General features: G+C 44.9%; 1 protein-coding gene across 2 annotated transcripts in view; it reads left to right on the plus strand.

Annotated features, from left to right (window-relative positions):
* Positions 1 to 268: 268 nt before the first annotated feature.
* Positions 269 to 27,291, plus strand: part of PKIB (cAMP-dependent protein kinase inhibitor beta) — a 71,924-nt gene continuing 44,901 nt past the window's right edge. For both annotated transcript variants that reach the window (XM_066611152.1, XM_066611153.1), the window contains exon 1: positions 269 to 403. The gene's annotated coding sequence lies outside the window, so the exon portion shown is untranslated. The remainder of the gene's footprint in view (positions 404 to 27,291) is intronic.

Raw genomic sequence — 27,291 nt, forward strand, 5'->3', positions numbered from 1 at the left:
GGAAAGCAAGACATGGATCATTGTCGTCGTCGTCGTCGTCGTCCCCGTTGCAGGAGATCCACGGTGGATGTGTGCAGCTCTTGAGCAGGAAGGCAGGGCAGCCTGTAATCTCTTCCCCTCTGGGGACGGGCAGGAAGGATTTCATAGGATCTTCCAAAGAAGCCACAGAGAGAGCGAGCCGCAGATCCCGCCTCCTTCCCTTCCCTTCCCCATTCATTCCCGGCGAGGAGGGATGAGCGGCGCCTTCCTGGTTGCGCGCTGCTGCCGCCGCCGCCGCCGCCGCCGGGCTGCCCCCTCGGACTCGGGCTGCCGGCTGGCCGCGGGAGCCTGAGAGCGCGTGCGGGGTAGCCAGCCGGCCAGTGCAGCCGCGAGCGCCTCCTCCCAGAGCCGAACAAAGTGCGGGGTAAGGACGGGGCGCCGTCGCGCTGCGAAGTTTGCCTTGGGGGGGGGGCTGTGTGTGCTTGCGCCTGGCTGTCCGGTCTGTGCAGGCGCTTTTGCGACCCGGGCGCTTGCTCCGCGGAGCAGCAGCCCCTTGGAGGAGCGCGCCTCGCCCTTGTGGCTCCTACACCTGGCGGAGGGCTTGCCTTCCCCGTGCCAACCCGGGGCAGCGCTTCTCAGGCTGCCCGCCTCGAAGGGGAGGGAGGCAGACCCAAGTGGTGGCGGCCTTTTTGCTCAGGAGTGTAGCACCCCCCCCCCCCCATTTCAGGGGCTTCTCCTGCAGGCACTTCTGCTTCAGCCTGCAAGTGCCTTGCTGGATCACACAAAGGATCCTGCTTCAACCTCTAAGAAGAAACGCCTTGCTGGATCTCACGAAGGATCCACCCACTCCTGTTCCCCACAGGGCTCAACTTTGCCAGGAGCAGGTGACTTCTGCTTTTGGAGAGCCCAGGCTTGGGACTGGCAGGTCCGCAGCTCTCTCCTGCTGTAGCTCGCCCTGTGCAGCTGGTATTACAGCGTCGCTGAACCTGCAGGCAGCAGGGACTCATCGTGGCCAGTTCTGTGCACGTGTGAATGCTGTTAGTTCGACACGAAAAGCCAAAGACTGTTTTTCAACTGAATGGCTAGCCTGACCACTAGCCAAGCAACTCACAGCCCAATCCTATGTATGTCTACTCAGAAGTAAGTTCCATTAGGGTCAATGTGGCTTACTCCCAGGTAACTGTGGATACTTTCCTGGGAGTAAGCCTCCCTGACACAATGTGACTTACTTCTGAGTAGCCATGTACAGGATTGTGTGGTCAGTTGGTCTGGTGGTAATCCTTTGCTCCTGCAGCAGCTCTTGGAGATAGATTTTTCATGACTGTAGCCTTTTCTGGTGTAAAAAGTTGCTTTTCTGTGTGTCCTCATAGTAACCCAGTGAAAAAGTGAGATCCAAGGCTGCCCACTGATCCTTGCTTAATTTATATGAGAGGCGTGCCATTTTGTCATGGTTTTAGGCAGCTGACAAGCTTTACAACCCCTGATGTGATTCGGTTGTTTTGTGGGGAAAGACTCTGCACATGCTCAGAAGCACTGTAGTCATTTCAAAGGTGAAAACAGGTTTCAGAGCAAAGTCCTGCTAAGCACCAACTCATAGACTGAACCTGATGGCATTGGCTCAAAATGTGAGATGAGAGCCAGACACCCCCCCTTCCAATCTTGCCTCTGCCATTAGCTCACTGGGCCAACTGCTGTTTCTCAGCCTCCCCCTCCCACCTCATGGGGATGATGATGCTGTTCGGCCTTTTAGGGCCTTTAAGGATTAGTGAGATAATGTGCATGAAGAGGTTTAGACCGCCTAACGCTCTCTATGCAATTGCTGAGTATTGAGGACAATAATTTGTTGTTGTTATTATGAAGCCAGGAGTGTGTTTTATGACAGACCCCCACAGCCGCTGGCTCTCAAAGGCTGAGAGGAAAGTGGGGTCTTCTCGGACTTTCTGGATCAGTGTCCTAAAAATCCTATCCAGCAGCCTCCACCTGCCTGTGTCCCTTCTAGCTTTTGGTCCTGAGGGGTCTGTTTCAGCTAGCTTTCATGTGTGTCAAGTGGTAGTGCTTTTAGGTTTCAATTGAGGTTTTATTCGGGGGGGGGGGAGCAAACAAACACTGAAATGCTCCCCACACAGCCTCCCGCAGCCCTTAAGGTAAGTAGGTAACTTATACGAAGAAGAAGAGAGAACATAATTATTTTGACATGTTGGGCTCTGGCAGACTAGTTCAGCGGAGAGAAGCAGAGTCGTTGCCATGAGCACTAATGGGACGAGTTCAGCTGGTCCATCAGCCACACAATTATCTTCTGGAGCCCTTCTCAAACTTGGATCAAATTGATCTGCATGGAGTGGTGCGAGCCAAGAGTCAAGCACAACTGAAAGCCACCCTCTAGCCTGGCAACACTTGATGCTCACTCGAGTGTTGAGGCCACCTCTCTTGATAGAATGGCTGTCTGTTGGCCCTGAAAGGTCCTGAAATGGCTTCTGTTGGTCCTGAAAGGCACTTTCTTCTTCAGTACCTCTTAAGGCTTTGCAAACCTTGGTTCCAGTTTCAGGCCTTTCCATAGGCTACCTGGCTGCCTTTCCAAATGTCATTGAATCCCAGAGTGTTCTTCCAGGGCAATGCTGTGCCATTTGCTGCATCACTTATAGACTTTTGACATGCTCTAGGGTTGGGTGTTTATCTGGTGTGTGTGTGTGTGTGTGTGTGGTTCCTGCCAAAGCAAAGGAATGCATACTGTGTAGAATATAATTCAGCAGTTACACACACCTTTTTAAATTAGATTTTCAATTTCAAGAAAAACAAAACACAATTTTTTTCTCCAAAATTGTCAGGTGCTCCAGCCTCTGTCTTATCTATTTAATATAGCGAACTGTGTTAAAATCTACGTTTATGGTCTCTTAAAACTGAGTCCATAACCCTCTATCAACACCTGAATTAAAACTTGTTTATCTATGCAACATTTGAAAAAAAGTTGAAGAAAAGATCTGACTTCTGGGTTATGCATTATGAATATAAGACAGTAGGTTGTGTATTGTATGTATTAAAATTGTAGCAGTCAATATCATGAACTCCTGCTTTATGATTGGCTCAGCATACAATCTACAAAGACTCTCCATAATAAAGTAAGGTTCACTGTACAAGTATGCGCTTTACGATAGTTCGTGATTGCCACCAACAGGACCACATGGGTGAGCATGGTTGGTAGATAAACCAATCAACGGTGTAAACACTGATGCTAATGGAAGTGTTTTGGGTAGTGTCTCAGCAAATAGCCGCGTTTGTAACATCTTGGCTGTGTGTATATTTTGGCTTTTAAAAAGTTAGTTAAAAAGTCACCCCTTCAGCCTGGGTGTTATAGGATGTTATTGGATTTACACTATGACATGTTCATGATATGATGCGGTCTCTGGAATTGAACATTGTAAATTGGAGGTCCACTGTACTAGTAACCCTGAGTTTGTAACCAAAAGTGTATGTACACTTACTTAGTTGTGGAGAAACACTGTTCTAACCAGTGGCCAGAATTTCTGCAAGTTATTATTATTATTATTAACAGTATTTATATACCGCTTTTCAACTAAAAGTTCACAAAGCGGTTTACAGAGCAAAATCAAATAACTACTGTATTTTTCGCTCCATAAGACGCACTTTTTCCCCCCAAAAAAGTGGGGGGGGGAAGTGCGTGCGTCTTATGGGGCAAATACTGCAAAAAAAACAAAACAAAACAAAAAAACCCCAAAACTCCGCCCCTGGCCCCGCCCTCTGCCCGCTCCGCTTCCCAGGAAAGCGTGGGTTGGGGTGGCAGTCTTGCTGAGCAAGCCCGCCTGTCTACTCAGAAGTAAGTCTCAGCATCACTGGGGCTCACTCCCAGGAAAGCGTGGGTGGGGTGGCAGTCTCGCTGCCCAATCCTGTGCATGCCTACTCTGAAGTAAGTCCCATTAGAGTCAGGGGGGCTTACTCCCAGGAAAGCCTCTCTCCGCCCCCCAAGCCTGGAGCATCACATCCTCTCTCCCCCCCAAGCCTGGAGCATCACAGCTTCTCTCTTCCCCCCCCCCCAGCCTAGAGCATCACAGACTCTTCCCTCCCCCCAAGCCTGGAGCATCACAACTTCTCTGCAACACAAACACTTTCCCCCTCTCTCACACACACAGGCTGCCCCCTTCACTTACACACACAGATGCTCTGCCCCCCCACACAGCAGGGGAGGGGCACTTTCACTCACCTCATCCAGCATCTGAATGTAAGCCCCCCCCCATCACAAAGAAAAAACTGTCTCCTTGGTCAGAATGCCAGTGTTTGCTTATTGCACAAGCCCCAGGTAAATCACCATAAATCCAGAGGTTTGTTGTGTCTTGAGAATTCAAGTTGTGGTTGGACTTTTCACTTGTTCATTTGCATTGGAATCACGGAAGAACTGGCGAGGAGGTAGATGTGGTGTTGGCAGTGGCCCCTTTAAGGGTAAGGCCTGGGCATCCAGCAGAGTGTGCTGCACAGCTGCAGCCACTGGAAGGCAATAGGGCCCTCAGGGATATAAGGAGTACCAGAGGCAGAAAGGGTTTGTGGGTTTTGAAGGAGTGTAGGTTGGAGGGGAGACTGACTGGGTTTATTGAATTTGGAATCTGACTGTGGATTGTGACTGGACTTGGATATCCTGATGGATTTGACTGACCTACCTGGAACCTGACCTTGGACTGTAATTTGGCTTATTGGCTCTGGACTCTGATTTGGCAACTCTGATTGATGGGACTGATTTACTTGGCATCTGTGAACTGGAACTGGACTCACTTTTGCTTGCTGCACTGGTGAGTTGCACAAGGGGGACTGATCAGCCTTAAGCAGGCACGAGGCCCAGTGGATTGGAATTTAGCAGAACATCATTGTAGCAGAAAGATGATGTGATCCCCTATTTGTGTGCACCTGCTTTTGTGAGCTTCATAAATTCTGGCTCTAGCAATGATGAGTTCTTGTGGGTTCCAGAAAACTAGAGTACTCAAACCTTTAAGTCTCTCCATTTGTTAATGACAGTGATAATGGTTCTTAATGCCACTGTTGACTGCTGTTCACTTTACATGGTTTAAATGTTATTCTGTTATAGTTTATTAAATATTTTATTACACTATTTGGTTCAGAATATTTTTTCCTTGTTTTCCTCCTCTAAAAATGAGGTGCGTCTTATGGTCTGGTGCGTCTTATGGAGCGAAAAATACGGTAAATGGCTCCCTTTCCCAAAAGGGCTCACAATCTAAAAAGATGCAAAAGAAAACCAGCAGACAGCCACTAGAACAGGCACTGCTGGGGTGAGGTGGGCCAGTTACTCTCCCCCTGCTAAAAAAAAAGGAGCACCCACTTGAAAAAGTGCCTCTTACCCAATTAGGAGGGGTTCTGGCCACAATTTGCATATCCCACATCCCATATCCCACAATTTGCATATCAATAACTGTCTTCAGATGTTAATCTGTGTACTGTACAAGAACTGGGGGGGGACAGGACAGACATGCTGGTAAGCACTTGGTAAGTTCCAATGTGGCACTCAGATGGAGAAACTCTCCACTTTCCCCCTTTTTTTTTGCTGCTGATAATGTGGGCACAGGAGGCTAGGGTGAGAGACAGGGATCTGCAATCCCACACAAGAAAAAAATCTGCACCATCCCCCAGTGGAATGGATCAAGCCCAATGCAGTTCTTAAAATTAGATTTCATTGCAGCAATTCAGAACTGTTCCCTCTTCAACAATGGGATTATTGAGTTGTAATCTTTCAGGACAATCTTTGGTGACCTGAAGCTTATCTCTCTCTTCTGGCTTAATGAATATCTTCACATAACAAACTATGCTTGAGACCCTTTTCCTCGTTTCTCTTTTTAACTACCTCCTCACGTGGCAGAAATTCAAAAGGCACAACTTTTCTTTGGTCTCAAGTTGCAGTGATGGAGAAATTATTCAAGCATGCATTTCAGAAAGGCACATCCTCCCCTCCCCCCCAATTCTCAAGAACTTCAGGTTATCACATTGACACAAGCTTCTCTGGGTTTAGTTAGGAAGATATTTTCAAAAAGATATTTAAAAAGACATGTTACCGCTTCTATTCTTTTACTAAAACTTTTTATGGAATAATGGAAAGGAATGAAAATGTATGAGTTCCTCTTTAAGTGGGTGTAGAGAATGAAGTTGGCAGTACTGCAGCTTTAATGATATATACTCTATTTCAATTATGCTTTAAATAATAATTTATCTTGGTACTTTGCAGAGTAGACTCAATGATAGCTTTAACCAGGGCCATCCCATCCATAAGGCCACCTAAGGTGGTTGCCTAAGACAACAGATCAGTGGGGAATATCCAATTCCATCTGCCCACTTACCTCCACTACTACTACTACTGCTCCTGCTTCCTAGAAAAGGAACAGGGGAGTGAAATGGAAGAGAGTGTGGACAATAGAGGAGACGAAGGCTAGAGTGCCACTAGTAGCCTGCGGACACTTTCTAAGTGGCACAGAAAGTTGCCATATATTTTTGAAAAACATTTAAATAACAGTGAAAGCACTGCAGCACTCTATGATTTGCTTGCACTATTTGCTACTCCTTATACAGCGTGCCCCCAAATTTCTAATGCTGCAATGGACACACTCCGGGTGGCCACGGCTACTCTGCTGGATTTGCTGTGGTTGGAAAATGGGAAGAAAGGTGGGGAAAGAACAATGGACAGGAGAGGAAGCCAATAGGACAGCTGCTAGTGTCCTCATTCCACTAACTGGCAGATCACTCACTTATCCAAGGCAGCTGGTATTTGTGGAGCGCTGAAGAGACAAGGGGCAGCACAGAGATGGCCAACTGAGATCAGTAAAGCCCAGGTGGCCCAGCCAGATGGAGATACAATCCTTAGGAAAATCATCGGCAAAGAGATCCCATCTAAGACCATCTTTGAGGAAAACAAGGTGGGCAGAGAGGGGCTGGGCTGAGAAGGGCAACAAATGTACGTACATTGTATGAACCTTGGAACAAGACCTGCTGGGACAAACTGAAGGTTCATACAAGCCACTTTTCCTGCCTCATCAGCAGTCAGCCAGGTGTCTTTGGAAAGCCCCAAATAGGCAATAGCACTCCTGTGCTTCTTGCTCTGTACCTTGCCCTTGAGCTTGGAGGCTCTGTTCAGCTATTTTGGCAATCGCTAAAAGCAACATTCAGGCGGAGTGGCATGTTCAAGATTCTCTACATAAAAAGTGTCATGTGGCATGCTGTGTGTTGGCCGCCTGTGCTCTAACCAGTCACTCTATTCTCCTCTGCGCTTTCTCTTTCCCTTCATCCCTCTTCCAGGCGTGGCTCAGTTGGAGCCACTGATCTGTCACTTGAAATTCCCCAATTATGCCACGTCCTTTTGCTGGTGTACATTTGCACACCAAGCACCCCAACCCACTCAACCCTCCAGTGCCAGGCAGTGTTAGATGTATGTGTACACACAAAATCTACCCCTTTTCTTCTTTTTAAAGGCTGTAGCATGCATTAGTGCACTCCCTTTACCGCCCCTCCTCCAAGCTGGTCATATACTCCCAGCTCAGTTGAGAGCAGAGAAGATGGCAGCAGAGGGTGGCAGAGACTCCTTTGCTGCCACAATGTTTGACAGATCAGGTTTGCTGGAATCGGGTCCCCAAACCTACCCACCATTCTTAATTTCTCTGTGGTCTTTGCTCTACCCAGTTTTTAAATAGAGCAAACAAACCCAAAACATCCCCACTTTTTTTTTGCTCTGGGGTAGTGCTTCATCCAGCTTCCTTACTCCTTACTTCCTTATTCTATTTGTAAACAGGGCAGCAGAGCACAGATCACAGAGGAGGAAGTGGAAGTAAAGTGAGGCAGCAGAGGTGGCTGACAGATACCTCGCTGCATCCACAGCTGGGCCAGCACTGCCCTAGTTTGCACTTCAGTCTTGCCTCAAACTGTGAAGCGCTATTATTACCACTGGGTTTTGCAAATTCAAACTAAATGTGAATATGAAGATTCCATGGATGTAGCAACTTGTGACTCATGTCTTCAGAGTTTGTTACAGTTTACACAGTGTCTTGAGAATGTGAAAAAGTAGGATATGTGTTTGTTCTGCTCAATATAAGATGCCTTTGGGATCAAGCTTCTTCTGATTTCCTGTTTATTTGAATTGCTAATATTCCTTTTGAAATAGCTAAGTAACTTGCTTTGAGTATCTGTATATGTTCTGACAGTAATGGAACACAGGATTATAAGAGAGACAAGACAGTCTCTTTAAAATAAAGAGAGTTTCTTCCGTCAAAACCCGCCCACCAAATATACTTCTTAAGGCAACAAAAACAAATGTCTTTGTTCTTGGAAACAGGCAGCCCAGTCTTAAGCTGCACTAGCATAGCCAAGCTGCATAGCTACAGTCTACTTTAAAAGCAGTGAAGTAGCTTGAAGTGTAGTTGACTTGCTAAGGTGGTTGTCATGGGTTCTAAAAGTACCATGGCGTTGGGGGTGGTGGATCTGTCAGGGATAATTTTTTTTTTGTACATCTAGGAACAGGGCTTTAGTCAGGCAGTTGCAAGCCTGTAAATATGAGGACATAAGAACATAAGAACAGCCCCACTGAATCAGGCCATAGCCCATCTAGTCCAGCTTCCTGTATCTCACAGCGGCCCACCAGATGCCCCAGGGAGCACACCAGATAACAAGAGACCTCATCCTGGTGCCCTCCCTTGCATCTGGCATTCTGACATAGCCCATTTCTAAATCAGGAGGTTGCACATACACATCATGGCTTGTACCCCGTAATGGATTTTTCCTCCAGAAACTTGTCCAATCCCCTTTTAAAGGCGCCTAGGCTAGCCTAGCCTAGCCTAGGACAATTTTGTGCAGTGCAGTGCAGCTCAGTGCAGTCCAGTGCAGCTCAGGAGGCTGCTGCACATGTACCTAAGCCCCTGAGTGGCGCGATCCTCCCTCTTCCCTGCCTCCAGGCGGACCTGCAGGCTGGGGCGTCGAGACGCCCCAGTTTGAAAAGCCCTGCTCTAAGGGAACCCAATGGATGTTCCATTGTATCTCTTCTCTTGTTCTTTGGGAAGGAAAGGGCTGGTGATCCACTAGCATTGCTGCTTTCAGATTTCTTGATCAAGGCAACAAAATATGTCAATTGTTGTTTATTATGACAATTGGTTGTTTGAAAATGGAGTGCACCGGAATCTTGCAAGCTCCATTTCAGCACTCTCTTTAGATTGCAAGTGAGATGGCATAGATATCTACCTCGCTTGGCCTAGGTTGTCAATTACATAAGGTGCTCAGAGAACAAAGGTTGCTCTGGGCTACTGACAGTGAATGAACTGTAGATTGTACCTGAAAAGACTATTGGTACAATCATGTTTTCAAGAGCTTAGAGGCAGTATTGTTTTGATTCTATGAAAATCACAAGCTGAGAAGTATATTGATGTGTTGCAAATATTTGTAATATTTTTGTGATGTGATACTTAGAACTGGAATTTGAAAATGATAAAGCAATGCTATTCTTTCAAAAATCACTGACAATGAGTCACTGAAATGTCATCTTTTGTGCTTTTAGGATTCTGATACTGGGGCCTGACTGAAACATGATGAGGCTGTACTGAAAGCCTTTACCTATGTAGGTGTTTCACACTGCTGTTATCTCATCTGACATTATGCAAAGAGCTGTTTGTGCTCAGCATTAATACACTAGCAAGTTGCCTGCCTAAACCCACAGATATGCTATACTTTCTGTAAATAGTGCGTGCAGTAACACATATTTTATTTAGTTATTGTATCTTATTGTTCTGTTGTGTTATTGCTGTAGATGTGGTTGCATAGGAACCCTTAATAGATAAATCTATAATCCTGTACACATTTATCTTTGCGTAAATCCCACTGAAATCAGTGGGACTTATTTCAAAGTAGACTTGCATCAGATTGGTTGGTTGAGTGGTTTTCAAACTTTTTCAACTGGCGGCTCCCTTGACCTACTGGGCCCCTCATTAGGGCTACAATTCTATGCATTGTATAGGGTGGCAGGGTTTTTGCAAGGATTCCATGGCTCCCCTGACTGGTTTCTGTGGCTTCTCGGGAGTGATGGCTCACTGATTGGGAACCACTGGGCTATGCATTTCTTACACCTGGAGCTCTAATTTGAGAGAACATGGCACTGTAGTGTAAGTGCAGAGTTTTTAAATGACAAATGAATCTGAAGTGCACTTTATTTCCTTTTAGACTTCTACTTCTCTTTGTATCCTAATATGTATTTTTCCCGGTAGTAAAACTCGGAAGCTTTTAATTCAAAAAGCTGTACCTCTTAGAGCCACTTTTGAGGTCTTCAGAGTGACTTGCAAATGTCCCGACTTGCCTTCTTTTTAACCACAGCTAAAGAAAGGAGCGAGACTGACTTTACAGTCACATTCCTGCCTCCTCCCTTGTGAAGCTTCACCTTTGATCACAACCCTTTGTTTATGGTCCATCAGCCAGTTTACAGCCCATGTGACCACACTTATAACCAAGCTGATTAGAATTAGATTTAGCGAATGGCTTTTATAAGGCACCAAATCAAAAGCTTAACTAAAGTAAAATACAATGTACCTACCACTTCCCAGCTCCTGTAATTTGATTTGTCTTGGGGAAATGTGTTAGATTTGTCTGGGCAGATCAGTCTTTTGGAAATCCATGTCGCTTTTCTTTGATGCCTTTGAAATTGCCCAAATATTTGGTGATTTTTTTTCCTCATTATTTGAGAATTGTCTTGACAATTACAGCGTACTGCATGGTGCCTTCTTTGTTGCATTACCTTAAACAAACAGGAAATCCTTGTTCCTGTCATCTAGTTACTGGACTAACTTTTCTGAACCCTCCTTCTCTTTATTTTTATTTTTTACTGCCCTTCCTCCAAGGAGCTCAGGGTGGTGTATATGGTTCCTCCTCTCTCTTTTGTCCTCCCAACAACCCATCTGAGATAGGTGAGACAAGCTTCATGGTTGAATGGGGATTTGAACCTGGGTCTTCCAGGTCTAAGCCAAATCACTACACTGTCCTGGCTTTCCTCTTTCCTCTTCATAGACATTTGAACAGACTAGATCTTTTTGTTGTCTGTTTTTTTTTTGTGTGTGGTTGGCATCCTTCAGTCTCGGAAGACTATGGTATCGCGCTCTGAATAGTGGTTCTGGAACAGGGTCCTCTCTAGTGCGCGAAGCCTGGGTAAAGTAGATATGGAGGATTGACTGTTACCCATGCAGCAAATCCCCCCTCTCCACGTCACTGAAATGGTCCAATGGAAAGGCAGAAGCCAATGCGGTTGGTTCCAGCCGCGTCACAGGAGTTGCCAGAACGTGACTGTTCAGCCATGAACTGCCTCAGGGATTCCGGCTCTGGATTTTGCTTCGAGGTTGACTGCTGAAGCCTTTTCTATAACTGGATGTAGCCACAAGGCAGTGGAAGTTTGGGATCAGAGTTTTCCTTCTCTCAGATGAGCTGCCTTCCCAGGCTAAAGAGTCCTATCTACCCGGTGGCTGTTTAGTCGCCTCTTACGACAAGTACAGCCAAACTGAGGGCCTATTCTTATCCCCAGCCCCCAGGGGATTTTTAATGCCTACTAAAAATAAGTAAAATCATTTTCATTATAATTATGTATGTAAATAAAAGGGCAAATCAGTTTACTGAGTTATATTGATGATTGGTTCCAACTTCCAGACATTTATACGTCTGGATCAAATGAATTTAAAAAATGGCCTAATATACAGGTATTTGACATTTCTCCGATATTAATATCAGCATACTGCTCAACTCACATATTACAACTAGGAAGCATGACCCAATTCTCATCTGACTATGAGTGTAACTGATAGTGGCAGTTCCATGTTTTAAAACACAGGTTGCTGCCAAGAAGGAAGTAGACCTAAAACAGAAGCCAGGGAAGAGTTCAGGGTCTTCTGCCTGCTTTCCCCTTCTCAGCTTTAAATGTCACCTCGCATACCTTTTTATTGTGTTTAATGCAACCCATGTTTTAACATGTGTCACTATTGCTTCTAGCTAGGTTCTGAAAGTATTGTTATATACTGGTATACACTTGGAGAACAAAGCAATGCAAGGCTAGCCCTCCCTTTCAGAATCCCCCCCCCCTTCAAAAGCATTTAGTTCCTTCTTCCACAGGAATGAAATTGAATGAAACAGAAGCTCCTTGCTGTCCAGTTTCGTCAATTCCACACTTCCTCTGAAGTCCAATCCAGGAAGCTGCTGGAAATAGTCCCAGTTGTACAATATGTTTGTAGAAACTGCCCATATTGGATCAGGGATTGTGCCACAATAACAGTGAAGCAGAGGTCGATAGAAATAATAATCTCTACGCTCTATAAGGTCTGGAAATCATGAAGGAAATCACTTTGTGGATGATTGTTCTTGAGCTGATGTCATCAGTAATTATATTTCTGAAAGCGATTGTGCCATAGGACTATAGTCCGAAGTCATTATTGTTATGTACTGTGCTGGGTCAGTATGGAGTAATCATATGGGCCATAAAGTAATATATATACCTGCAAAATGTGGATTTCAGAAAATGATCTCCTCTGACTCCCTTTACTTCTTGCTTGACCATTCGATAACAGTGCACTCCTAGGCATGTTTTTCTGGAAGTAAACCCCATTGTGTTCTATGAGGCTCACAGCCCAATCCTATCCTCTACTACTCTATAGCATGTAGCTGAGCTACAGAGGTGTGCATTTCATGCTGTGGTAGGGATGTGACCTGGAAGCAAGTAAAAAACTTTTTTGTTTACTTCCACACAAGCATACAGGCCATCTGTGGGTCTCCTCAGACCTACACCAGCCATTTCGCCGACCTAAGTCCAAGGAGAACCAGGCAGCCATCTGAGGTGGGGTTTCAGGGATAGAATCCTTGTGCAAGTTGCTGTCACTGGGATGCTCCTTCTCCTAGTCCACCGCGCATCCCCGTAGCTGACTTACCAAGGCCGATGCAGCCTGGGGTTCATGACAGCAGGAACTTGATGCTGCCTGCTGCGGCTCAGACTGGCCCAGGGGCAGTGCGCACTGCATGCCATCACTAGCCATTTTGTGACAGAGGTTGCTCCTCCCACTATCACAAACGGCGTATAGAATTGGGCCGTTGTGTTCCAGAAAGTGAGCATAGGATTGCAGCATAAATTTTAACCCTCGTTGTAGAACTATAATTCCAGTTCTCAGTGTGTCCTGGGTGTGATCTTCCCAGTTTTGCTAATGAACTCAGAAGTGCCATGAAGGTAGACAACTTTCAGTCTTTTGCATGGATTAACCTGCACAAGAAAGGTTATGTTTTTAAGTGAGGAGGTATCAAAAAATCAGCAAATGAAGCAAGAATAGTACATACTGCTGGGTACTCTTCATTCTACCAAGCACTTTCTAACATTTAAACTTCTATAATTAGACATAGTGCCTTGCAGGCTTGAATTATAGATATAAGTTTTCGATTTAATCTTTGAAGCATCAAGCTGTTCTCTACATTTACTACTCTGTTCCAATTTGCCAGGTTTGCCTATGCTTCATGGGACAAGAAAATAAGAAGAAAACGTACACCACCTTTCTGGCATCCTCAGAAAATGTTTAGTTTGCATAGATTGTTTATGCTCTACTTTTTTAAAAAAAACTAAAAATGCAGGTAGAGATGGTTGTGAGGAAAACTAGGATATTTATTAAAGTACCTGTTTTCCTCATGTTCTGTGCACTGTGTACTTAACTCAAAACTGCTCTCATAGAAGCTTAGAAGTTGTGATGCCTTGTGCTCTTGCAGCCAAGATTACCAGGTAGTGGTCCTATGGTAAGAGCATATTATTGTATATCATTTATTTCGACAGGCATTGCTTTCCCAAGTGGTTTGTACTGTACTTTGTGTGCATGCTTTTTAGAGAATTGATTTTTTTTAAGCTCACCACTTTTTATGAGAGCAACTTGGGGTTGTATATCACCTTATCTTTACTTGTTACTTTGCTTTTCCTGGGTGAAGAATGCAGAAGTGACATATGATACATGAACTGGACAATTCATTTAGGCCTGTGGGTTATCATGAGTCAGAACCTGGAAGACTGCAGCTAACTTTCATGTTTTATTTGCACATCATGAATAGTTTGACAAAGAGCATGGAGGACCCAAGCCCTGGGTAGCTGTTTTCTGTGTTGCATTTTCTGTAATTCCATTTGGACAGAAGGCAGCACTCTCAAGTATGCACTCTTGGAAATGTCCTATTGAAATTGGAGATTAATTCTTGAGGGGGGGGGGAAATGTTACAACTGGCCTGTGAATAGTGACCAATTATAGCATGTTTTAGAGATAATTTTGGTTTAATTGAATTCTCACATTGTACTCTCTATTTCGTCTGTGAAAATGTTTTCAGAAATATGTACGTATTGAAAAGAAAGGTTTGCTTTTATTTTCTTTGCAAATTTCATACAGAGGTCTTTCTACACTTCCTCAGCAGAGATTGCCTTCATAGTTCAAGTGGGGTTTCACGGTCAGGAAGCAGTTGAGATTCCTTGCAAGCTGGAACAACAAAGAGCTGCGTTGATAACTACCCGTGCTCAAAATAGTGAATGAGAGTCATGGGGTGGCTTAGAAATAATGAGATTTATAAAGTAATTTTAAAAATGTACTGTTCACCTATTGGTTCCTGAACTCTGTGAACAAAATGGATACATTCTCAGTGTTCATTATAATCATGAGGGATAGGACCTTTATTTAAAATTTTTTACTTACACACACACACACACACACACACACACACACACACACACACACACACACACACACACACAGGGTCCAATTCTATTCAAGTTTCCAGAGCTGATGCAGCTGCAACATAGCCCTGAGGTAAGGGAATAAATGTTCCCTTACCTTGAGGAGCCTGTGACTGTCCCCCCACTGTAGGATACAGCACACACCCTGTTGGCACAGCTGCACCAGTGCTGGAAAGTTGGATCGGATTGGGCTCACACACTCACAAGTAGTATGTTGTTCTCAAAATTCTGACAAGACCCTACAAGCTTCACCCTTCCTGTTTCTTAAATGCAATGTATTTGTATTTTCCTTGTTAACTAGTACATTCTGATTTTTGCAGAATTCCCTAAAGGTTGTTTATTGTCAGATTGACACTGAGCATGTCTCAAAGTAAAATACATTATGTGAAGGATTCCCTTCCCCCCCTTCTTTTACTTCTGTGTGAACAGTCAAAACATTTGAGTATCTCTACTTCAAGAAGCAAAACAAATCCTATTGGCTTTAAACAACATAATCCATCAGGTATAATGGCCTGTTATCTACGTATTTTCCCTTGTGAGATCCTGCTCTTTTAAACATATCAGCCAGATGCGTTTGTACTCTGAGAAGAGCAAATATAAAAAATTCAGCAGCCCCAGCACCCTTTTTCATTGCTCTTAAGGCAGGATCTTTAAATGTCTTCTCAGGAGTGCTACAGGGCAGTGAAAGCTCATGTTAATGAAGTCTCCAGAGGAGATGGGAGTTCTTTGCTAATCTGCTATTAGGTTTTACTTAAGGCTGTCCTGAAAGAGGGATTGTGTCTATTACTGATCTGGCCACACTTATGTAAACAGGTAGAGCGCTCTTCTCCCTTGTCGAAAGTATCAGAAAGTAGCTGTGGTGAGCTTCCTCATCTGAATGAAGGTATGTCCTCTGCTACATATACAAAAATCCACATTGACAAAGCAGGTTATATTTCTATTTCCATCTCGTGGGTTAGAGATCTTCCACTCCTCGCTGTTTGCTTTGGAGGAATGTAAAAGCTTAAAAGAATCTTTATCTACATCCTGAACAAACAGTGATTTCTTTACCTTGTTGCTCAAATCCTGAACCCGTGCTCCTAAGGAGCCTGGTGTGGTTAAGCCTATACAATAAGTTGAGAGTATGAAACACGCTTATTGCTTTAAAATCCAGTTCAAAATGAAACGCAGATCAAAAGCTGCAAAGCAGTCAGGCGAGGCAGAACCTTTCAAAATGGCAGAGCACAACATTTATACATGTTTTTTTTCTGTATCTAGGCGGACCTCCTACTATTTAAGGCCTATCCCTTCCTGTCAGAATGTTCCAGCTTATTTTCTTCTTTCTCACGGGTTCCGCTTGAGCTGGCCCTTATCAGTGTTGTGATGTAACAGCCAGAATTGCCCTCCTCAGCTATGTGCAAGCTACATAGGTCACTATGGTGGTTATTTAGATCAACATTCAGTGGCGTCACTAGGGTTCGTGTCACCCAGTGCGGGAGGCCAACACGTCACCCCCATGCAGTGGACGGAGCAACACTCCAGGTGGTGGGCGTGGTGATCTACTATTGCCCCTCCCCCACTGGTTTTTTGGCTGTACCTTTTGATAGAATAAAGATATTTCAATGCAGTTTGTTTCATTGCATTCTGCATGAAATTACACATTGATAGATATATAACATGATGGTATTATTTTTACAAGCTGTGATTTTGGTTACTAGTGGTGTCACCTCCACCCAGGGTGTCAACTTACTAACACCTTATTGGAGCAGTTCTCAGACTTTTAGCCCTGGGACCCACTTTTTAGAATGACAATCTGTCCAGGACCCATCATAAAGCAAATTGAAATAGTTATAAATAATTAAAGTAAAACAAATAATTAAATAAGGGGAAGTCAGCCCAGTTCCACCAAGTGAATTTTCTCTGTAGCCTGCCTGCAATAACACCCCCCCCCCCCAAAAAAAAAGAATCAGTAAGATTTTCACCCCTACCCAGTACCCAGTTCAATTTAAGTTCTTCTATTTCAAGCATATCACTATCAGGACCCACCAGACGTTACAAGTCAGAGAGGGGGGGCTGCCTTCTGGAGCATTTGTTGAGCTCCAGTTGCATCAAATCAGGACCATTATGGTGGCCTTACATTTCCCTTTGCCTGACCTGCCCAGGAGCCAAGGCATGTTTGCTTACTCACGAGTCAACGCAGCTATGTGGCTTAGTTTCGCTTTCCATAGGGCTCAATACGTTCGCCAGATTGGAGGGAGGGACCTTCTTCTCCGGTGTTTTTTGGGGGCTACATTCATTGGATCAGGAACATTCTGGTGTTGTTGGATTCCTCTCAGCCTGCCCTTTCCGACGGACTAAGGCAAGTTCGTCTACACGCGAGTAAATGTGCGATATGGCTCGGTTTCACTTTCCATTGGGCTCCATGCATTTTTTGTTTTCTGGTTTTTTGCCTATAACTGTTGATAGAAAGAAGACATTTCACTCTGGTTTTTTGCAATGCAATCCCCTGGAAATTCCACATCCAATAGTCTATAACATGATAGGGTTGCTCCTAACCACCGTGATTTTAGCATATCACCCCCCTTGCGTGTCACCTGGTGCGACCCGCACCACCTGCACCCCCTAGCAATGCCACTGTCAACATTGTCTTGGCCAAATGTTGTGAATGATTGCAGTTCACTGTAAGACACCTCCAGTGCTTCGGATTACTCATTTCATGCTGTGATCCTGTTAGCACAGGATGATTAATCCAAACAAAGCACCTGAACAGGCTACCTTGAAATATCTACAGCAGAATGTGCTGTGGCTGTGAATAGGGTGTTTTTAAATGAGAACCAGATGGCTTCTCTTTCTCTGTAGCTCCTTTCTGAAACTGCATGCACATCTATTCCTGAAACAAACCACTCTAGATTTCATTTCCTATATAAATTCATGGCTTTCAGAATCTTATGAGAGAGAAGAAATCACAATGAATACAAGGTGTTTAAATGATGGCAGGGTGACCTTTAGGGTAGTGAGAATGACAGTGGTTGTCTAGGCCTAAGGAGAACTAAATAATTATGGTTATTTCTCTCATTTTATGGTAGTTTTTTAATATAATAATCTATTTCAGGAAATAACAAAACTACCATAAAACATAAATAGAGAGAAATATTATTTGGAAGTGTTCTAAAATTCAGAAGACAGAGAAATTGAACTTTCTACTATTTTTGCATATCCAAATATCCTATGAAACTTACTGGACAGTTGAGTACCTGTAAACCGGTAGATGTGTGGTGGATTGGTAAAGAGTCAAGATGGAAAAACATTTGGTTCCCACCTGTAAGCTACAACCTTACCTACATTTGTAATGTGGGATACCCAAAAGCTTAGAAGGAACAGAAGGCAAGATAGGAAGGGAGTGAGGTCCGGCTCATGTACTGTACAATAAGTGAGCTTCCCTTAAGTAGTGAGGCTGATCTGGTAGGGTGTTCCTAGGCTTACTGAAACCCTGCCAGCAACTCACCCTATTCCCTCTACACATCAGAGGGCAACTCTACCCTTGAAATATACAGTGCTGGTGGGACTGTACCAGATGGAATAAATGAAGCTGGTGGGAGAGCCTGCATTGGTGCACTTTCCAGCAGACCAGCCAACATTTTTCTTCATCAGGGCTGGCATTTCTAACCCTAGGGCTGAGGTATTCAATCTGTGTGTCCCGGCTCCCTAGGGAGGCGTGGCTAGCTGCCAGCAGTGTCCTGAGGCATCTCCAGGAGAGAGGTGGCAGTAGCTGCAGGGGCTAGTAGTAGTAGAGTAGCTGGGCTGCTCTGCTCAGCTGCACCTGCCACCTTCCTACTTGCTGCTTTTCCTCAGCTGAGAATGAGGTGGGTGGGGCAGTGTGAGGTGGGGAGGGTTGTGAAACATGGTAGGGAAAGGTGGGAGAGAAGGCTGGCTGGGCAGAGTCAGAGGTGCTGCATCTCATCAGCTCAGGGCGCACTCCTAGCAGGCTTAAAACTGGGAGGGAAGAGTAAGTCCTTGGCTTGGGGAGCCCAGCCTGCTGTTAGTGTCCAAATGCCCCAGCCTGCTCCATCTTACCTGGGGGGAATAGGGGTGGCATCTGCATGTTGGGGTGTATGTGTGTGAGCAGACCCATCTACTATGGGGTGAGTTGTAATCTTGCTGGGTGTGGCTGCAATCCTGTCCACACTTTCCTGGGAATAAGCCCCATTGACTCAAGTGGGACTTACTTCTGAGTAGACCTACCTAGGCTTGGGGTCTGTGTCAGCTTAACCAAGGATCCTTACCTTTCTTTTTCCTCCAAAAAAGAGAAAAAAGCCATTCTTGATGGCTTTGTGTCCAAAAACTGATTAAAAAATAAAAATACCCATTCCTTTTCAGCCACCCCCCTTTTTCCTCCTGCATGGGGGGGGGGTGCTTCCCATGTTGTTGTTGTCATTATTAACAATGTTTATATACCACTTTTCAACAAAAAGTTCCCAAAGTGATTTACAGAAAAAGATCAAATAACTAATGGTTCCCTGTCCCAAAAGGGCTCACAATCTAAAAGGATGCAAAAGAACACCAGCAGACAGCCACTAGAAAAGACACTGCTGGGGGGAGGTGGGCCAGTTACTTTCTCCCTGCTAAATAAAAGAGGAGCACCCATTTGAAAAAGTGCCTCTTACCAGTTAGCAGGGGTTAACTGTTGTTGGCTGCTAAATGTTGGCTGCTAATTGTAAGACGAAAGGCACAATCCTAGCTAGGTCTACTCAGAAGTAAGTCTTATTTTGTTCAATGGGACTTACTCCTAGGAAAGTAAGGTTAGGATTGAAGCCAAACAGTCTCTGGGTCTCAGTTTGCATCAATTTGCAATTAGCATATACACACACGAAACAAAGTCTTCCCCTCCCCCAGCAAATTCATCACTTCTCCCCCCTCCCTTTCCAAAACCCTCCAGGTGTGCTGCTAAAAAACTCAGGGCACAATCCTAACCAGGTCTACTCAGAAGTAAGTCCTATTTTGTTCAATGGGGCTTACTCTCAGGTAAGTGTGGTTAGGATTGCAGCCTCAGCATCCTGGCAGCTGTTTTTTTTGTTTCTAGTGTATAATTATAACACCTTCACCTCCATTTTGAGGGTAACTGAAGTGAGGTGATGTAATGGGAAGCTGTGGCCAATGGCCACAAGGATCAGGAGAGCCGCAGGCTGGAAATGTTCGAGAACCACTGCCCTAGGGTGACCAGTGGGGGGCTGTATGACTTGCTGGCTATTGCTTCCTGCACTTTCCCACTCCCCACTGATACACAGCATGAAGCATGGAATCTGAAGATTCATGCATGAGATGTACATCCAAGGTGTAGTATATGTGTAAGCCTGTGAGTGAACCGGAGGGTGAATGGGGATGGGGAAGCAGTCTTCCTTCCCAGCAACATTCTGCACATCCCTACTTGTTTATAGGACTAATTTATCAGCAATATGTATAATGTCTCATAGAACTTTGCTAATGAACACAGTATGTAACTTCCATCTAACTTGCCTCTGAAGACTGTTAGCTAAAAGCGCTATCTGTATTCCTCCTCCTATGCACCATTATACAAAATTCTTCTACTTTTTTTTTTTAAATTAATGATCTTGTTCTTTTATAGTTTTGCCTGGCATGCGATGTGGAACTTGTTTTCTACGACAGCAATGGTGTCCTAGAACAGGAATAAAAATATTGCCCCTGCCCCAACTGGAAAGCCACCAGCACTGCTTTTTTTCTGTTCCCATCCCATCCACTTGCAGTAGAGTAGAAAACTTTTTGCCAAAGCTAGCAGAAATGGGGGAGTGCTCAGATTCCTACCAATGGAGGCTCAAAAGATGTGGGTTGCGTTTTCCAACCACTGTCCTATAATGTATGTGTATTGCTATATTAAGTGAGTGATTTCATCAGAGCCCTAAAAGCTATGAATTACTTTCCACCCATTGAGTTCACACAATGAAGTTGTTTGCGAACCTAGTTCAATGTTCATTGTCCTTGACAGTGCACTCTGCACTCATCACAATGGCTCTTGTATCAGCTCCATTAAAAAAAGAGCAGAAAGAATAGCATAGAAGTCTTCCGGTCTTTAAGCTCTCTTCAGTCTCAGATTCTGGGTACGATCCAGCCGAAGTTTAAGAATACATAGATCCCATTACTTTCAGTGGGAGAGTTAAGTATGTGCATAATATTGTCCACTGTAATGGATGGAATGCAATAAGAAGGTCTTAACTTGGCTGGATTGTACCATATGTAATTTTCTGCACAATTTCCTTATCTTACAGTTGCCCATTTCTTGTACTGCCACTTAACACTATAAAAAGTCAAAATTCTCTTTATACACTTCTCTCTCTCTCTCTCTCTCTCTCTCTCTCTCTCTCTCTCTCTCTCTCCTTGTTGTCTTTAGTCAAAGGGCTTCTATAAACTGGTACATAGAAGAATCCAGATGGGGAAAGCATCTGTCTTTCTTAAAAACTGTTGACGTGGTAAGACAATTGAAGAGCAGATGATAAATCTGTCCGTTATGTAACTAGATCGTGGTTGATTGTTGATAGTTTGTGAAGCCTTTACCCTTATGACCTTTAATGGCAAATGCCGAAAAGGTTGTGTGTGTGTGTGTGTATACAGCAGAGTAGGAAAATCCCCTCCCCACTGCAGTCCTGAGTGACTTCTCTCTCTCTCTCTCTCTCTCTCTCTCTCTCTCTCTCTCTCTCTCTGTGTGTGTGTGTGTGTGTGTGTGTGTGTGTGTGTGTGTGTGTCATTTAAAGATGTGTGTAAATGTCGTGTCCTTACAATTATAAATTGGGTCATAAAATCTTGGAGCTCACTTTAGAAGAGGCATAATAAACCCTTGAACGAAGGTGTGTCCCATAAAGAAGAGGCTAGATCTCAGGTTTCCAAAAGCCACTTGCTTATTGTGTCATCAACAACAAGCAAGAAGGAAAAATATTTTTCTAGAAAAACAATACAGTTCTTTCTGTTGCCCCAACACCTGTTGCTTGTAAAAGTCTTTCATGACAAGATTGTAAAGTGCTGGCAAAGACTTGTAGAAATTTGTACGCTCTGCAGCACTGCATTAGGTACTTAACTTTTTTTTCTCTCAAAGTGCAAGCTATGGTTTCATAATGTTACAGTAGGGACAGATCTTATGTTTCCCAAGCTTGGTTTGCTGAAACAGAAGTAAGCATCAAAAAAGGATGCTGAAAGCCGAAGCTGGCCTGTTCATGAAGTGATGTGAAACCATCACACACAACAGCAAAGTTGGAGCGGTGCAGGACTAACGAGTCCTCAGCCTGCCTATCTTTCTGGGCTGCTGCTCTGGTCTGTGCTTTGCTCGTCTTCCAATTTGCTGAGAGGAGGATGGCAGCAATGCAGCCCCCTTCTCCCTCCAGTGCTGTTGGCAGAAGAAGGGATGAAAACAGCTACCACTGCTCCAGACAGCCTCTCCCTGCCCACCACGTGCTTACTGCTTACAAAGTACCAAGTGGACAGGGGGAGATGATCTGGCAAGGTTAACCAAAAAGTAAAGTGCAAGAAAACTTGCGCAGGATGCTCCTGCACCCCTTCCATCACTTGGAACTTGGTGTACAACTTCTCTGAGCCACTCCTGTTTCCCATCATGCTGCACATTTGAAACGGGAGTGGTGTAGACAAGGAGGAGGAGGAGCATGGTTGCCTAGCTCTAGGTAAGGGAAAGGAAGGAAAGGGGGCAGGAACATCTCTCCGGATTTATTCATAGGGGGATGGTCAGGCATGCAGAGCCATATTAAGCTACTTCAGGGCACGTAGCAGATGTTAAGAACATAAGGACAGCCCCACTGGATCAGGCCAAGGGCCCATCTAGTCTAGCTTCCTGTATCTCCCAGTGGCCCACCAAATGCCCCAGAAATGTAAAGGGGTCCTCCCCTCACCCTGTTGCATCCTCTTCTTGCCCCCATTACACCCTCCCCCCGCCCTTCTGCTGGCCCATGCAGTGCTAACCTGGTCCAGCGCATGCTGGTCTTCCACGGGCACTGGCAGGCTGGTACAGACCTTCTGGCTGGCACCTTGATCTCTTCTGCCATTGCAATGTGCTTTGCAACATGTATGCAACAGCCAGTGCCAGCTGAGCACGTGCACCACTGACACTGAAGCACAGTAGGATTGTTTCCTGCAGTAAAGTTCAATTTGAATGAAATTATTTATTGTATCATGTTATTAATGACATAGGTAATGATTATGTACCATGCAGCATGCAGCTCTCCCGACATGTAAATAACAGGGTTGCTAGGTCATGCTGATTTTGCCAGAGATAGCTTGCAAGCATTTAGGGTTGGGCCCTTGAAAATGCAGGGGCCTAGCCCAGGGGTGCTCAAACTTTCAACTTTAGGGATGCTGGACCTTTAACAAGTGTATAGAAGAGAGAATTTCAGCAGGTGCAACTTGTCATCCCACAGATGACAAGCTGCACCTGCTGAAATTATCTCTCCTACACAATTTTAAAGGTCCAGGATCCCTAAGGTTGAAAGTTTGAGCACCCCTGGCCTAGCCTATGCTCCTGCTGCTAGGTTAGTCTAGCCCTGCAAGCATGCACTTGCTCACTTGCTTGCTTGGCTCTCCTCATCTGCTTGCTCCTTCTTCTCCACATGGGGCATGGTGGGGTGAACATGCATACAGGGACAGCAAAGTGGGGAGGGGATTCAGGTGGCAAGAAAACATAGGCCACCTCTGCTGAAACCTATTCTAACCAAGTGACGCTGAAAGATGCTGAATTTATGAAAAGGCAGTCTCTCAATCCCGCTTGATCAAAAGATTTGTTACTTGCGTGGATCAGGGGCATAGAACTGCTGTAGTGAGTAGCCAAAGGCAAGTAGTTTATCTGGCAGTGCTAACTCAGCTTGGATGGTGAAAGAAGCTATATATGTGAACACATATAAGGCTGAACCCCTGGTGTGTGCAGAATTAGGCTTCAAGCATGCCTGGCAAAGTGACCTTAGGGAAGCAAAAAGCCTGCAGAAGTGGGACAAGGAGTAGCTGCTTGTGGATATTTTTCAGGGAGTATTTTTCAGGGAGAAAGGGAGCTTAATGATGGCAAGTGTTAAATGGCAACCAAAACATGTATTGATATTTGTGAAGGATTTGGGGCAAAAATGACGTAACAATTGGATCAAAGTCCATTATCGCAGCTTGTCCATTACCAAACAGTCCATTACCAAACAAGTGATATAGAAAGGTATTAGGATTCTGTATGCAGTAAATATGATTAACTAGAAATCTGACCCAGAAAGGTAATTTGATGGCCACTTAGGCTACAATCCTATCCACACTTTCCTGGGAGTAAGTGTCATTGAATGCAATGGGACTCACTTCTGAGAAGACATGCATAGGATTGTGCAGTAAGGCTGCAACTCGAAACACACAGGCCCATCAACGTAACTCTTCATGTGGTTATGTAGCAGTGCTGGTATGGCTTGCATTGCATCCTGCTGAAGGTCTGCTGCTGGAGGTCTCCTCAAGGTTTTGGCTGATGGAGGTCTCCTCAGAGTAAGGGAACCTTTGTCCCCTTTCCTATGGGAAAGCCCCAGAAGCCACAATGGGTCAACTCCATATTGTTGGTGCAAATCCGAGTTGATCTGTACTGGAAGATCATAATCAGGAAGGGAGTTGGAATTTGGCATGTGCCACTGATCTTGCCCTCCTCCTGGGTCTGATACACCTCCGCCTATCCCGTCACTGCCCCATTCTGCCCCATTTCGCCCTCCCCTGCTCCATTCAACTCTCTCCCTCCCCTCCCCACCCTCCCCTGCCATGTCCCATCCCCTTTGTGGGCTTATCTCCATCTGTGGGTTTCTGTTGGTCCACTGTTCATGTGTGGGAAGGCTCTGGCCGTCTTGCCAGCAGCTTGCACTGCCGCAAAGCACTTTACAACTCAATACGTTTCCAAAAATGAATAAGTGTGGTGATTACTTTTTATAAAGAATTAACTTAAAAAGAGACCCGTTGGAACAGGACAAGGACCCATGTAGTCCAGCTTCTTGTTATCTCATAGTAACCCACTAGATGCCTCAGGGAACACTCAAGACAGAAAGATACCCACATCCTGTTGCAATTCCCTTTTATCTGGCATTCAGAGATAGGCTACTCTCAAACTCAGAGGTTGCATATAGTCATCGTGGGTATCGGGTGATGAACTTTTTCTCCTTAAATCTGTTCAATCTCCTGTGTGTTAACTATTTTCCAACATGGGTGGTGGTGGTGGTGGTGGTTAACTAGTATTTTATTTGTGATGCGTCAATAAGCATCTTTAGTTTTTGATAAGAAAAACTGTGACTTTACCACTATTTTTTTTTTTTCTGCATGGAAATGTACTGTGTGTGAGAGGACCCCTGTGAAATATTCAAGTTCACCTTTATCATCAGAGTTGCTTTCCTTGGGGTTAGAATTTACATCTTGCTGTTAGCTTTTGAAGCTGCAATACTAGAATGTGTACACAAAGTCTTAGTAGTCCATCAGGTCGGCAGAGGATAGAAAGAAGGACTTAACAAGCACATATTTTGTATTGCGATGTCTTTGGGTGAAGTTTCTCAATAGGCTATTTATATAACAGCAGAGACGTGAAACAAAAGGTCATGCTCAGAGGAACTTAGAAAAGACTGCATGATAGACATGTTAAAAATTTGATTTGTTGGGATCTTGCTGCACCTGCTGCTGAGAGAAAATCCCACAAATGAAACTCCTTAGACTTGCAGGGAGACGGTCAGTCTGACAATTTACCATATGATGATTTTTCCCCTCCTCTTATGGACAATATTAAAATTATGCTGCCTGTGTATTAAAGAGTTGTGGGACTATTGTTCAGACTGAAGCCCTATGTCAGTGCCCAATGGACTTAGGTCATCAAAAGTCCTCAAAGAAACTTGTTGGTAATTAAAACAGTTTTGTAAAACGGAATCAGACAGTTTTACCCACTGTAATTTCGAAAAGACTCTAGATGTCCATCCCCCTAGATGTCCTTTCTGTTGTTTTATTCCTTTACCTCTCTTGCTCTATGCAGTGCTCTCTTATACATCACACCTTATCTTGTAATGTGGCACACTCTGATGGCTGTGCAAAATTGCGAATCTCCTTCAATAATTCTCCTGAGTCTCCATCCCAGCGAGCCTCCCTAGATCTTATCTCACTTTTTCTACTACAATATATGGCAGTCTCTGATGTAGTATACAGAACTGCTGCATGTGTAATTGAATACACCCCTCTATTATAAGCCAAATTACTTGAGGGTAATATAAAGAAAGCATACTGCATGCATATCCGTAGTGTACCCTCTAGTCAGTGAGAGGAAGTTATACTTTTTTCACCTTCTGTACACTGTGTGAATGCATTGCAGGATCTTAGGATAAATGTCACTCCCAGCAGTGTGTATGCACAATTTAAAAATGGTTTCCACCTGTGGCGGGGTGTGAGGTCAGGGCACCCCAGCGAGAGGCCTCAGACTTGGTCAGAGGAAGGGGGTTAAGACACCCTGGTCCTTCTCCCTACCTTGGCTGGTCAGTCTTGGGTCCTGGGCAGGAGCTGTTGGCTGCCCAGCCTCCTACCTTGCCTCCAGTTCTGTTCTGCCTGTCATCACAGGCCTCTTGCCTCTTATGGAACTGCCTCCCTTCCCTGATCCCTCGTCTTCCTGCTGAGAGGGTTGAAGATGCCTCTCTGTTAAAGTGGCCCAGCCCTGGGCCTTACCTGGCCATGTCTCCCTTGCCCAAAGACTTGCCTTGGGACCCTGGCCATTGGTCCTGGCCCCCCTCCTGTTGTAGGGCAACCCCACTGACTGATCCCTCCCCTGAGTTTGGCCCCCTGGTGGTTGCTGTGCTGCTTGGTTCGGGTTGGCTCCTCCCCCGCCTCTTGGCCGCAGCGGCTTGCACCGTCTCTCGGTGACATCATTGAGAGGCGCTGCTTCTCTCGGGCTGAGGCCTAGCCTAGCGAGCGCCGTGGAAGAAGGGACTTCCAGGAACCCCTGGGCCATCTCGCCCTGTGGCTCTCGTCACCGGGCCTCCTCCCCCAGTAAGACGGGGGTCTCGGGGTGAAGAGGGATCCCGGCACCACCTTAAATAGTTTATGTGCTAATCTTGTAACATAAAGTAGTCATGCATCTCCCTGAACCAGGGGTGGGGACACCTATTTTGAAGATCTGTGAGCACTTACATCAGGCCACCCGATGCAGAACATTGTATGTGTGTTTCTGAATATATTGTGTTCCTTACGCTGCAGACGTCTAGGTACTCCTCAAGCCTTGTGTGCAGTTCTGTGTCTATAGTACATCCTCTTCTCCTGTGCGTTATTATTACTCATTAGTGTGTAATACTGATGGATGTGTGTAAACCCAGGGGTGACTCACAGCAGCTGTTTGAAGTCTGCCAAAAGTGATGTACTAATAAACAGGCTTCAGCATTGTTCTTGTTTAGTGGCATAATATATTTGCGGTGTCAGGCTTTTAAAATATGCAAGCTACTGTATTCTCTTATTTACCTCTTTCCAGTATATTTTTTTTAAACAAGGCTGATGAACCAGTTTTGCACAAGCTATTTTGCCGGAGGTTTCTTTTCCCC

Source organism: Tiliqua scincoides, chromosome 1 (assembly GCF_035046505.1).
Source record: "Tiliqua scincoides isolate rTilSci1 chromosome 1, rTilSci1.hap2, whole genome shotgun sequence".
Classification (NCBI taxonomy): domain Eukaryota; kingdom Metazoa; phylum Chordata; class Lepidosauria; order Squamata; family Scincidae; genus Tiliqua; species Tiliqua scincoides.